The sequence below is a fragment of the Ctenocephalides felis genome, unplaced genomic scaffold, assembly GCF_003426905.1.
Source record: "Ctenocephalides felis isolate EL2017-DRISC unplaced genomic scaffold, ASM342690v1 CF-g0.4_SCAFFOLD_01170, whole genome shotgun sequence".
NCBI lineage: Eukaryota > Metazoa > Arthropoda > Insecta > Siphonaptera > Pulicidae > Ctenocephalides > Ctenocephalides felis.
This window is the reverse complement of record NW_020537324.1, coordinates 73276370-73291273: the sequence shown is the minus strand read 5'-3', so window position 1 is coordinate 73291273 and position 14904 is coordinate 73276370.

Below are 14904 nucleotides of genomic sequence, written 5' to 3'. Positions count from 1 at the left end.
TTTCTATCAACATTAGGTCCAGTCCTCCCTTAATTTTCCCTAAAACTGACATCCTCCACCATCATTTAAATTATTATAACAAAATTTTAGTCATTAATGTTGCTCTTTGTAAGACTTATTTTTCACTTTAATACGGAACTTTCCGGTTTTAAATTGGCGTCTAGACCAGGCCAGACCAACCCGGTAGTTGATATAAATGATGTGAAGATTTGACCGCATCGCGTGCAAGCAAATTAACAAGTGACTCATTCGCTCCCATAATATGCAAAATACATGCAAAAGTAAATTTATATGCGAAAATCTAAGAAAATGCAGACACTAATGGACAAGATTTATCGGAATAGATTGCTGAGGATAAAGTAAATATTAAATGAAATCTTGGGAAAAAATTGTTCTGGACTATCCAATAATATACTTTTAATCACCAAAATCCTGAATTTCTAGTATTTTACAATTACTATGTCATATTATTTTTCTCCATAGTACAATAGTCTAGAGGACAATGACTCAATAATATGAGGCATGCTAATTATATTTGAAACGACGACGACGACTACCACAAGGAAGAGACTATTTTGCTAGAACTTGCTGGTGCCAGATGTAATTACTCTTGTATTCATTATTGTTGTCTGACTCAGCATACATTGTCATTAATCTTGGTTCGAAAGATGAAATGCTATAAAAAATCACCAATGATAATAAACTTCTGAAAAAAAATTGATAAATCTAGTGGCGACTCGAAGAAAATTACTGGAAACTCTTGTACTGTAATTTAAATTTATTGTCAACTTCGAAAAGTTTTGAAAAAATGAGATTTTTCAAAAATGTGATACAATCATTGAAAAATCAAAAAAAAGAGTGCGCGTAAGATTCACATGCGATTGAAGTAAAATTTCTTTGCTTTTGTACAAGATGGCAAAGTCAAAATAAATACATACATCATATAACAATTTTGAATAATGTTTATTTAATACACGTGATGCACACGTTTATTAGTGTCGACCATTATACACATTTATATAATGATAAATTATAAATTATGCATTTATAAAAGCATTAAAATATGTATAATATTTAAACACAAAAATGTAATTAAGATCATACTGCAAATATGACATGATCGGTTTGTCATTGTAATTAGCGTTTACGATTTAAGTCTTCATTAGAGAAATGAAGTAATTGCTGATTAATAAATTCTTTAATATTTGTTAAACTAATTATGTTAATTATTAAACTAATTGCTAGCTAAATTTTAGATAATGATTTGAAAATTTACTTTTAAAATATAAATTATATAAATATTTATTTAAAATAAGTTTTAAAAAGATCTCAGTGACTATACATTCTGAATGCAATAAAATTGTATAAACGCAAATTAAGGTAAAACAATGTCAAAATTTTAAAACAAAAGAAAAAAAATATAGGACATTTTCCTTTCATATTTATGTCTATTCCATTAAAAGAATTTCCAAAGTACCAATTGAAAAATTGCTGTTAAGATTTGCTTCAAAATATTAAAAATATCTGTATATATTTTGGATTATAATAATTTTGTATGATTATATAAGTCATGAATTTAATAATATTTTTCGGAGTTTGCAGTTCTATAAGATATCTGAGAAAAAGAATTTAAAATAAAAGAAGCTTTAGAGATATATGTATTAACATCACAAAAAAGGAAATTACAATAAACCAAAGAAAAGTGTTTCATTATTTGACTTTTTCGATCAAGATGTTAACATATTGGAAAATGTATTTTAAACTTGTAATTTCATTAATTTAAAAATATACAAAGTTTTGTTTTTATTATATTAAAAATATATAAAATAAAAATTTTGATCTATTTTGGCAGATATTGCTTTAACAAACCTTTTATGTAGAAAATCTTCATACATGTTAAAATTAATTCATTTATCACACTTTTAGATAGTTCCATTAAAAAACGCCTGAACAAATATTGTTTTTGCTACTTTACTCCTCACCTAATAATTGTGTTTGAAGAACTTCATGCAATTAAAATTAACATACATTCATTGACTGCTCTTATTTTTTATACTTTTTCGCTGGCGATATAATATCATTCTTTGAACAGCTGTAAAATCTGTCTTGCCTAAAAATATTTTCCATTTTAATAACCTTAAAGATTTATAGAAACTACGAATAATGTAGAAATAATTTCTAATCAATAAACTTACGTTTAGTACACGGCACAGATGTTTAATTTGTTTTATTATTTTCAAGGAACAGGGTAAAATATCCTTCCGATTCAGGCATTTTTCATTAAATCAAGATTTGTACTACGATGTAACTTTAAAATGTTTATTTATCTAGTTTTACTTCAAAAAATTGAAAAAAAATTATTTAAAAACATTTTTTTAAATCCATTTAACTTATATTCTACTTAATTTTTTTACATTCAACTTCTGATGTACTCTCATGTACATATTTTATATCTATTTTTTTTAAAACAATTCTTTACTTCAAATACATAATTTTACCTAATGCCTAAATGTACATTAGGGCAATTTTGATGTTTGCAAACCCAATCTTTGGAGCAATTTTTTTATGTAGTGCAATAATTACATCGCCACTCCAATACGATATTTTTTAAAAATAATTATTACATAAATTGAATCTATTTCTATTACTATTATTTATTAGATAATTTCCAGTGCAGATCTGTTTTTTTAGCAAAATATATATTAAAAAAATGCATGAGAACAGAACAGACTAGCTTTTATACAACAATGTAAGAATAATAATACAATGGACAAGCAGTGTGTGAGATAGTTCTGAGAATTTTTGCAAAACAGATAAATAGACAACGACGTTCATATTATATTTACATTTCCTCATCTCATCTGGTTTTTGCACTCTAGACAAAAAAACATTGAAGTTTCAGCAAAAATCTGGATAATTAGCAAACTTGTATAATGCAGAATGGTAAAAATAAAAATTCTTTACAGTCATGGATATCGAAAATTTAAATCATAGCATTATTTTATGCTTCAAGTCATTCTGAATCATTTGACACCCAAATTTGATATAAGTAGAAATTTGATCTTAGTTGATTTATTGTGTGTCATTGTTCTGAAGACTCGAAACGTATACAAGACAAAATTAAGTTTTCAAATCAATTTTTTAAAATTTTTATAATATTTCTATACTGCGTCTTTCAATCAATATATCTGCAATGCATTTTGTAAGACTTCTTCTAATACGTGACTTTCGTTCGTTCTAATCAGATTCCAACGTCGAGTCGGTTTCATTATATTTCATATCGAATAATTGCATTAATCTTGACATTTTATGAGAATTCCTCGATTGGATTCATTACTTCTATATACGATCTCGCATATTTGTACAAGTACTTGTATGGAGTCGAGACATTCTTTTGTTACTTATAAAAAAACTCAATTTTTATATGATATTAGCTGACCCGGCAAACGTTGTTTTGCTAAGTAAGGTATATTCTAAACAATTTCTATAGAATCAAAAATATTAATAATTTATGTGTATAAAGATGTGTTGTTTGAATGCTATATACAATGAGGTATTATAAAAACAATAAACCCCATTAGTTTGTCTATATTTTGTCAATACAATCAAACTGGAAGTTCTATACACTTTCTATAGAAAACATGGTATAATCCAATCCAAGTCTTTTTTGGTCTTTCGACTTATTGATTGCGTTTCAAGTTTTTCAGATTCTTTTTGTATTCTGGATTTTGTGTATAATTGTAAATAATACTACTAAGCTTATACAAAATTTTCATATTTCTGCGAGGAGAGAAAGAAAATGAATTAAGTATTTCTTCTTTGACCTGATTTTTGAAAAGTTTCAAGTAATATTCGATGAATTAAAGTGAATTTAATAAAAAGTATATATGTAGAGCAGGGCGAGGCACAAAGGTCCAATTTGACTTTGAGCAAATATAAACTATATTGTGAAAATCAAAACAAGTATGTCACAACAAATAACACATTTCAAATGAACAATTATCTGACTACGTTCAGTAAAACTGCCAGCTACTTCATCATTGTGGAAATGCGCTTTTTTGATGTCTTTCACAAATTTGTTATCTAGACATGTTTACCCCATAGATGGGGTAACTTGGAACTGTCAGGTGGCAAACAGGTTAAATGTCTTATTTTAATTTTAAAGGTATATTACAAAAAAATTACGTTTTTAACTAATGTTAAAAAACTACCAATGGAAGAAAATACTTTTATTATGGATTTTCAAAGATTACCGTTTATCTCCCGATAGCAAAGTCATGGGAATGAAGGTTATAGCTGGTTGTACATCTTTTTTCCCTCTACTTTCAAATATTGTTGTTAAATAAAATCGATGGTGGACCTTTTTAACCCCGGATTTTTATATATTACTATCTATTCTTCGATAAATTCTGGGAAATTATAACTGGGAAAATGTTATTCGGCAAAATGTCCTTTTGATCGATACCAAATTTAGGTTCTGAATTTAAATAATATAAATGAAAAATAATATAGCCTAGAAATAGTTTTATAATTACCAATGAGTATATAATTATACAAATGAGATCTTTCAGAGCACCGTGTTTGAGAAAAATATGATTTGTATAAATAGTGCTACAACGTCAAAAATGCATTTTCATATTAACATTTCAAAAAAGTTGATATTTTGAGGTTCTAGTAACACTTGCGATCCGTTTAATAACGTTTTTGTGTATAAATATAACTACGAACAAAACTACTTACTACGATTTAGTCATAATTGAATAATATTCACATAAAGCATCTTATCAAACGTAATTGAACATGTGTCAAAAACGTTTGACATTTGACGTATTAGCCACCGTCAATTGTTTTATACAAATTACGCTTCTACAAAATTTTTCACATTAAAGAATGTAAAGTTTCTACGCGATTTTGAAATAATATCTCACCTTCTCCTACTGATTAGCACATTTTTTTCAAAACTAAGACTGGCCAAATCGGTTTAGCCGTTTTCGAGTTTTAGCGGATTATTTTATCAAGAGCTCCATTTTTATATATAAGAATATATGCTAAAAATTAATTTTCATCAACAATCTTTGACTTTTTTATAGACGGCAACCCAAATAGTTATCTCTACGCGATGGATTTTATTATTACAATCTAAATATTTTATCCCATCTCCAGGTCGTCGTCGTTGTGCCTTTAAATAACTCTTTGCATAGCAAAGTACAAGACACTTACAGTAAAGTACACAGCAACATTACTGCAATAAGAGCTTTTCTTAGGAAAACGGAAAAAGAGGCAAGTGGCACTTTTATTTTAGTTCAGCAGACAGACATAGACACGGAGACACTCTTAAACTACTAAGGCTTTCGTAGAACCGGGAACAGAATAAATAAAATAAAATGCATATAGTTAAAGTAAAACAAATTTCTGAAATGTAAGATACAAACATATATTCGCCAAATATTTCAAATGTTATGTATATATATAATCTAAAGTATTATGAATAGAGAGAATATTAACTTCAAACTAGTGGTTTATGGCATCGTGCCTTAAGGCAAATTGCTGAAACTCCCCGTACCGCAATGAAATATTCGATAAATATTAAATGTTTTCAAATAGATTATTATAAATACTATACCATATATCTTTACAGAAAAGTAAATAAACAAAATTCAGTCAATTGTATTCAAAATAAAGAACATTGTCTAATATTTTTAAGAATCATATTAACTGAATTGCGAAGTTAAAAATATTTATTTGAAATATACAATTTGTCACACATTTTTTTCATTATATGGAACTTGAATGGACTAATTATCTATACTCGAAGCATTTGCTGACATTTTATTATACAATATTTATTGCAAACGTTTCGATACTAAGTTTGTTTTCAGTGTAATATAAACTAATTTAATTGTATATCATTTAAGATTAATTGAATCTGTATACAACAAATTATAGAGGATCAACCTTATGAAAATGACCAAACTTGATACCTGAAGAAACATTTTATCTCAATGTTAAAAATTGATATATTTTATAAAATAAGTATTTACCTAGGAAGAAAAATCGATAAACTTTGGGTGAAGTGCGGACTAGCTTAAAATTAATATTAGAAGCTATAACTTTCAGAAAATTGTTTTTTTTTTTATCATTTTGGAAGCATTTCAGCCCCATGGGAGCAAAGAAATTCAGAAATGTCCATATTAAGGACCAATTAATTGTCTAGATTGTAATTTAATTCACATAGGTGAAACAAGCCAGAACTCAATGAAACGTTTACAACAACATAAAAACAATTAAAAAAATCCAAGACAATTTAAAACTATGATAGTAGAGCATATTTATACTTTAAAACACAATATGGAATTTTCTAACCCGACTGTACTACAATTCGAACAAAATTTATTCAAACGAAGAATTATAGAAGGATCTTTTTTAACTATTTACAGCAATAAGACAATAAATAAACGGAATGAACTTAAAACGCTGTGCGATACAAATTTCTTTTATTTAGATAGTATTTCCAAATTTCTGACAAAATAATAAAAACGACGCGCAAAGGATTCGCAATTCGTTCCACACATGTGTAGAATCTTGGTAAAAAATATTTTTAAAAAGTCTTCTCTCCATTATATCTTCAACCAGTCTACGAACAACACACTATCCAATTGTGATTTTTTAAATTAGTATTTTGTGAAAATATTGTGTAATTACAAGTTTAATGTTTATTATACATAGTGTAGTGCATTACCATATCCTGATACCATGAAATATTAAAATTTTTCAATTTAACACTAAGATTAACTAATTGTAAGTACTATTTACTATTTTATTTTTACTTTTCACTCCAATTCAATTGTTTTAGTTTTTAATTTTATTTTTAGTTTCCACTGAATGAAGGCTAGGATTATAGCCGAAACGTATGGATTTAAAAATATATAATATATAATAAATTTTTGAAAGAAATTCATGTTTTTTATTGATGTTATGCCCGATTACTAGACTTTGTTAATACATATGTCAACATCAAGTTCAGAATCCTACATATATATATATATATATATATATATACATATATATATATATATATATATAATATGTGTATATTTTCAAAGTGCAAAAAGCACTTCTAATAATAACCGCAAATACACATAAATATAAACATCAGCGCCACACCACTCCCCTCCATTGGAGGGTTCATGAATATTCACGATGCAAATTTATATCGTTGCAGTAGTTTTTTTCTCTGTCGTTTTATTATTCGCCTTTGCTACGAATACTTGGCTCTAAGTTGGCACTATTCTATTTCATTTTATATTTCTGTCAGAAGGAAAAACGAGGCATAAAGTCTAAGTTAGAAAAAAATGTAAAGTGTAGATAGATAAGAAGGCAATTAATTGGATAAAGTATAATGTGCTCAGGTATCATTTACAAACTACATTATTTTTTTTATCAATTTCAATGAGTTTATTCGGTTACTTATCGCAAATATAATCGAGAACGTTTGCATCAAAGAATGAGCAAAAGCTCATCGAGAAAATTCACGATTCCATAAATCGCAAAACGATTGTTAAATCGTTAAATACCACTGGTATTGTTCATATACAACTCGGGCATGGTCAATACTCTAACGATGTTTAAGGACAATGTTGGAAAAAGTGAGGTCCACGGTTCACAAAACTGACTAAATTACTAGTGCTAATTAAAATTGACCTAATTACTACTTGTACTTTCTTACTTAAAAGCTGAAAAATTTAAACTATCAATATACAATGAACTTTGAATTTTTATTAATAATAATTTTTTATTACTACCTACTAATATTTTAATAAAATATAATTATTACTGATAATGTTACACCTTTAACATTTTTAAGAATTTCGGAAACAGGATAAAGTTTTGTTTCACTTTTTTATATTATTTTAAATTTTTGTGCTTTGAATTTAAACACTAGTTTTCTTTACTTTCGCGTATGTTCAAATTTTTCAATTTTCACACCATGAACAATCACAATATTTTTAACTTCCCAAAAGAGAATTTTATGTTTTCCCCGAAAAAACATAAAATTCGCTATTTCGATTCGCTAATTTTTTGTTTTCTGGACGTTTCAAGCCATTCTGAATCGAATGAGACCAAATTTGGAAAAATTATGTGTGTGTGTATGTGAGACGATTTTTGACTTTTCTTTGGCGTTTTTTCAAAAACGGCTGGACCGATTTAAAAAATTAAAAAACCATTCGATGTAACTCAATAAAGACCAGCGTTTGTCATTTTTGCACCACGATTAGCCAAGCGGTTTCTTTGAAAATAGCAGAAACATTGTTTTGTCCAAGTTTTAGCCCGCAATTCTGAATCGATCTTGAAAATTCAAAAACCGTTCGAAAGATATTGATTGGGAATGATATTGATTAGGTTTAGATGAATATCGACCGATCCGTTTTCTTGTAATTAACTAAATTAATAAAAAAAAAATTGCCGATTTTTATGAAACGTTTTTGGCGATAGATATCATGGTCTTATAGATCATACTAAAATATATTACGGCCTGCGGCAAGTCGTTTAATGGTAAAAATTCATCAAAGTTTGAAAAAATATGATAGTCAAAATTTGTGTCAAAAGTTGCTTTTGTGATCAAATTTTGAATTTCACAAATTTATAAGCCATTGGAATAATCTCGATAAGGAGGAGCCACGATTAGGTTTGCGAAAATATTAGCCAAACGATTAGAAATGCCTTTGGATATACCAAAAAAGTAAATGAGCAGTCTACAAAATTTCCAATTGTGTGAAAAATGTTACCATTATTTTAAATGAATAAATAATATCAAGTACTATGTACATGATATATGTAGTTGTGCCAAATTTTTTTTATAGCAAATATTAGGCATCTTTCACAAAATCATTTCTTAAGTTTTTTTCAAATTTTTTTTGACTTTTTGCATGGAATTTAAAACATGGCTATGAAGTTTGTGCACTATATTTATATTTATATTTCCTACAGAACAGTCCTACAAAAATTGATTGAATTATTTATTTATTTATTTATTTATCATATAGCCCACAGAGTACCTCCAGGAGGACTTCAAAATCCAATTTTAATAATACATATAATAATACAAATATACTAATATGTGATATAACATAATATAATTTATAACAAAAATACATAACACAAAATAAAAAAAACTATCAAATTCTTAACGGTAAAACTAAATTATATATGATGGAAATAACATATTAGTGACAAAATATCAAGATAAACTTGTACAGATGGTAATTAATTGTTTTACTGATGTATTGTGAATATCGACATCTGTATTAAATAAGATGAAATTAGAGGACATTAGATCAAAATTTGGAATAATCAGCTACAATTTTAGGACATACAAACTCGTGTCTGTGAACTATAATTAATATAATTTAAAAAAAATTAAATGTGTTTGGAGAAACCGCAATGTTTGGATTTAAGTGAAAGAAAAAACTTTATTTAGAATTAAAAAATTAAAAATTTTATGTGAATGCCTAAATCACAATTTCTGTAAATTAAGTCAATTACCACTCCTATAGGGCAGTTTACGCAACTTCCCTTAAGGCAAAATTAAGGCCACTTTTAACTAGTTTAGGTTGAAATCACCTTTTCCATTTTTCTGACTAATTGTTAAGTGGCTCTTTGTGAATTTATCTTGGACATCTCTGTATTACGGTAATACCTAAATGAAGAGCCGGCGATGCGTGAAATGAGAAAACGCAATAAGACGAAATAAATAAATAATTATTAAGCAACCATCATAGTTATAGATCGCGATTTACTGTTAATAAGCAAACGAAATATGTTGTACTGATATAACGATATTATTGCACGATATTCATATCGATAATAAAAGTATGGTGAACGGACAAATTATCGATAAATATCGCGATAGGATAATAAGATTGATTATTTTATCATGGTTCAAGGACCATCAGAACCTCTGATCTTTACTACCAATTAGGGTTTATACAAAAACCGACATTTCAGAAAACCGGTTTTCGAATTTTAATTTTATTAAAAACCCGGTTTTAACCAGTTTTCGAATTTTATATAGAAAATAATTTTTTTCTCGAATATTCTGTAATTTATAAGCAAAAGTGTAATTTAGAGCAGTATTTGACTGAATTTATTTATTGTTCAATTTTATGGATAGTAAACAAAATTATTTTAATTTTAGTTAGTTGAACTAAAAAATAATAGTTTATCTTGATTAAATAATTTTGAAAATAATTATTCGTTATTCATGCATCATTTTCAGATACAAGAATGAAAATATTTTTATGATAGTGAATGGAAAGTTTTCGAATATATAAAAATGATACATTTTTAAATAAAAAAATCATTAAATAAGAAAATATTAGATACATGTTGACACATACTTGTTAATATCACTTTTAGTTGCAAAAACAATTAAGCTAAATTCGGGTATTGTCTGTTCCTAGCAATTTTAATTAATTAATTAATTAATTTTAAACATTCTAATTGTTTTTTTGTTTAATAAAATATGATTTCAAAAAACTGAGAACGTCTATCGAATTGCTACTTAGACGTGTCTTTTGTTTATTCACAAAATTTCTTGAAATTGAAAATACTCTTATACTTGCGACCAAATTATGCTTAATTGTTTTTAAAGTCTTAAATTGTAAGTTTTTGGTTCTTTAATTTGTGGCTTCTAGGTATTAAAACTCTTTTTTAAAGTTTGAGAAGATGAAGAAAGAAATTACTTCTTCAAGAAGAAGACACGATGATTTAAATTAATATATACTCTGGTTTAAAAATCTGAAGTAATATATACAAAACCTTTCTGGGAACCATTGCAGACTGATAAGATATCAAATGCTATTGAACCGATATGATTTCAAGAATCAAAACGCTTTCATCTATCTTTTATATTTGGCTATATTAGTCATTTTCCATTCTTACGGTGAAAACCGGATTTTTTCACTAAGAAACCAGTTTTCTAATTCTATAATTTTCGAAAAAAAACGGTTTTTAAAACCGACAAACCCTACTACGAATTTATACGAAGATAGACCCGTAACATAGCATTACCATAACATTTCTAATTTATCCGAGAATTGTCTCCACAATATTTATTTATTCTTTTACCAAGACATCGTCGTTTTAATTTCGTCAAAACATTTTAATCTCGATTCATAAATGTTCCCTCATTGTAAACAACCATCAACCCTACAATCCATCATTTCTCCATATAAATGTATCGGTCACGAATACGCCTAGTAATTGCTAGGGTAATCCTAGGAAGGAGCACCCTCCATTCCAGAAAAAAGGGCCCCTCGTGAGTCAGAGCCAGTTTTATATTTGTTTATGATAGAAGCCCCCCCTGTAAGTCTTGTCTAGACATCACAATCGTAAAAACTTGGGAAAGTTGCTTTCCGGAAAAAGGAACTTCAAAAAAAAGGGCGCCTCTGGTATCGATTATCAAATGGTGAAATGGACGAGTGGTGAAATTGTATGAAAATGTGGTAGAAATTTATGTCGATTAGTTGGGGAAAAAATAGTGGTGCATGGCATTGTGCCTTAAGGAAAATTGCTGGAACTTTTCTTACCGAAAATTTAATTTTTTGTAACAGATTTTTGGAACAAAATTTATATTTGAGTTTTTTTTTCTTTTTTTTCTAAAATTAGATTTTTTCACGCGTTAGCTGCTTATAGACGAAATATCTAATTTTTTTCTATACATTTTTTTGGAATAGTCAATTTTCTTAAATATCTAATTTTGCCAGTCTTCTAAAAATTTTGAAGTTTTTTTTTTCAACTTCCCTACGGGTTATTGTAAACGTCCATAAATCGAAATTAAAAATTTTGGAACTTCTTCACGTTTCAAATTTTTCTGAACATTTTGACATACCTTAGAAAAAATCGATGTGTTTATGTATGTATAGATACAATTTTTCGTCCACGTTTTCGCGCGCACTGATCAACCGATTTGAATGATTCAAAAAGCATTTGATTTCTATTGATAGGAAGATGTGTTGATTAGTTTTTGGCAAAGGCAGGTCCAACCGTTTCGGAGATACGGAGCAAAGAGTGCAGAAAATAGAAATTGAGTTTTTCAGAGAACAGAGTATCCGATTTGAATGATCCAAAAAGCATTCAGTTCGTAATGATGGGGAGTAGTGGTGATTAGATTTTGGCAAAGGCAGGTCTAACTGTTTCGGATTTACCGAGATAAATGTGCAAAAATTGCAGTTTTTGAGAGAACTAAGCATCCGATTTGAATGATTTAAAAAACTTTCTGCTTGTGTTGACGAAACGATTGTGTTTTCGAGCCAAGATTTTTTTTTAAAAAATTTTAATTTTCAAAAAATATTTGTTTTACTAAATTTTATTCTTCGAATATTTCATTATGGTACGGGAAGTTCAAGCAATTTGCCTTAAGGCACGATGCCATATAGCACTAGTTAACTTCCCGAAGGGTAAGTTATAGAATTCGCAAAAAAATCGAATTTTACGCTTTTTTCCGAAAAAATATTTTTTTCTAAAATTTATAGTTTCTCAAAAATCTAATCTAAGTAAAAATTTTTTATAAATTTTAATCTTTTTAAAAATAATAATTTTTGGTACGGGAAGTTCAAGCAAATTGCCTTAAGACACGATGCCACAAGTCAAAATCTTATAATCTGAATTAATTACTTAATCCAAGAGTAAGAATATAAAATGCTAACTTAATTTATTTAGTATATACTAAAAATTTAATACAATTTGAACATACTATTTTTCAAGAAATTTTCCAAATGTAAATCACAATCATTTACCACATATAACAATAATGCACAATGAAAATATTTATCCAAATCCATAATTGTGAATATATAATTGCGAATTCATATTTGTTTATTACTCGTATTATAAGCCGAGAATTTGACTTTCAACTAACCTATTTTAAATGCAATCAAAATAAACATTTAGAAATCGGTAAATCCAAATCGACTAAATATTTAATTTTGACGAATGATTCATTTATTAAAATCGTTCATAAGACTATTCTTAGCTCTAAATTCAAAGTTTGAGTATGACTCGTTTGTTGTTCTCGGAATTAATTGTTCCATTCTTATAAAATTCAGGTGTTGACAACCTAAAGTAATAAAGAAAAAAAAATCAAAAATTTTGCATAGAGTCGAATTTTCAATAAAAAATGGCACGTATTTTCATTTTTAATTCATTTGCCGCTAAGTTATACCTAAAATTTTTTTTCAATTTTAAATGTTTTTCCATGCTATTTCCATACGAAGTTTGATTGATTTGCGCACTATCGAAAAGTTAATATTAAGAGAAAAACTTTCAGAGAATTGTTTTTTTTATCAATTTGGAACCATTTGAGCCCTTGCGAGCAAGGAAATTCGAAAATGCCCATATTAAGGACCACCCTAATATATGTGTAACTTGAATCTCAAGAACTAGATATTTTTATATATGCCAAAAAATACAACTACAAATAGGCATGATTAATTTTATTAGCATTTTCGTAAAATCAGTTTCAGTTTTGTTGGTGAAAAATGTTCTTGTAAACGATATTCCACGCCTGGAGCTTCATACCAAATTTATATATACAGATATATATATATATATATATATATATATATATACAATGTATATATATACAATGTATATATCCTCGTATATAATTTATATTGATCGTTTCTCGTGAAAGAAAAATGCGTTTTGCATGAATAAATACAGTTAAGAGTTTATATTTGGTCGCATGAGTGAAGTGCTGACATCACTTTTGTACAAGACCGGAATTATAATCATTGCGAATCATAATCATATAATACAATATGATGAATTTGTGAATGAATGAATGCACGAATGAATGAATGAATGGATGGACGAATGCCTTCTTGAAAAATGTTTGACTAAAACAACGGTACAATGTCAAACAATGCAAGGGAAAATATTGTATTTATTGGAAGTATCTGTAATCGATGGCTTATTGGTTGGTTAAAGGACACTACTAGTGTGAAATTTTCAAAAAATCGGATTTCAATTTTTCCATATTTCAATAGGTTATACCTTCATAAATAACATATCAAAATTTTAAATCGATATCTTAAATAGTTTTTGAGTATAAGAGTATATATGTAGTATATAGTATAACGATCATTTTATCTTTAAACGCGTTTTTCTCGAAACAGCATTTTTCGAATTTGCTGCAGCGATTACTCAAAAACAAATGATCCGATCACTATCAAATTTATTATACATGTTCTATATATAGTTCTCCGTAAAATGAACTATCGATTTTTTGATCGGATTTTGGCAGTCCAAAAACGACCAAAATTTTGGGTAAAATTCGACTTTTTTTAAAAAAACGTCGTCATTTTGTCAATTTTTGATTTTTTTTCTTTATCGTAGTTCATTTTACAGACAATATTGTCTAGTTTAACGAGATTTTTTTGTTTTTTCATTTCATCCACGTAGAAAGCCGGAATCACTGCAGCAGTGAAGGGCCTTATTTTGCCGCGCCGTTAGAGATCGACGATAATTTAATAAATATTTCATTTTTTTCTTCACAAATTTTACTATGTATTATTAAAACATGTATAAATATACTCATAAAATTTTGAAATGATTGATAAAGTAGTTTTTTTAATATAAATTCCCAAAAATTACCTTTTTTTACGCGGTTATACTAGTTGTGCGCCTTAGAATTGCACCAACATATTTTAAATCTAGTTTACATTTACATGAACTTCCCGATATGTGTAAATAATAGACTTAATCAACAAAAAATGAATTAATTTTTGAGTGATTAAAAGTATTACAAGTGGATTTATTACACATCATTGAAAACGAACGAACCCGTTAACTCGGAGTATTTTCTAAAAGCAAATTTTCAAAAATCAATATTTTTTATAATTG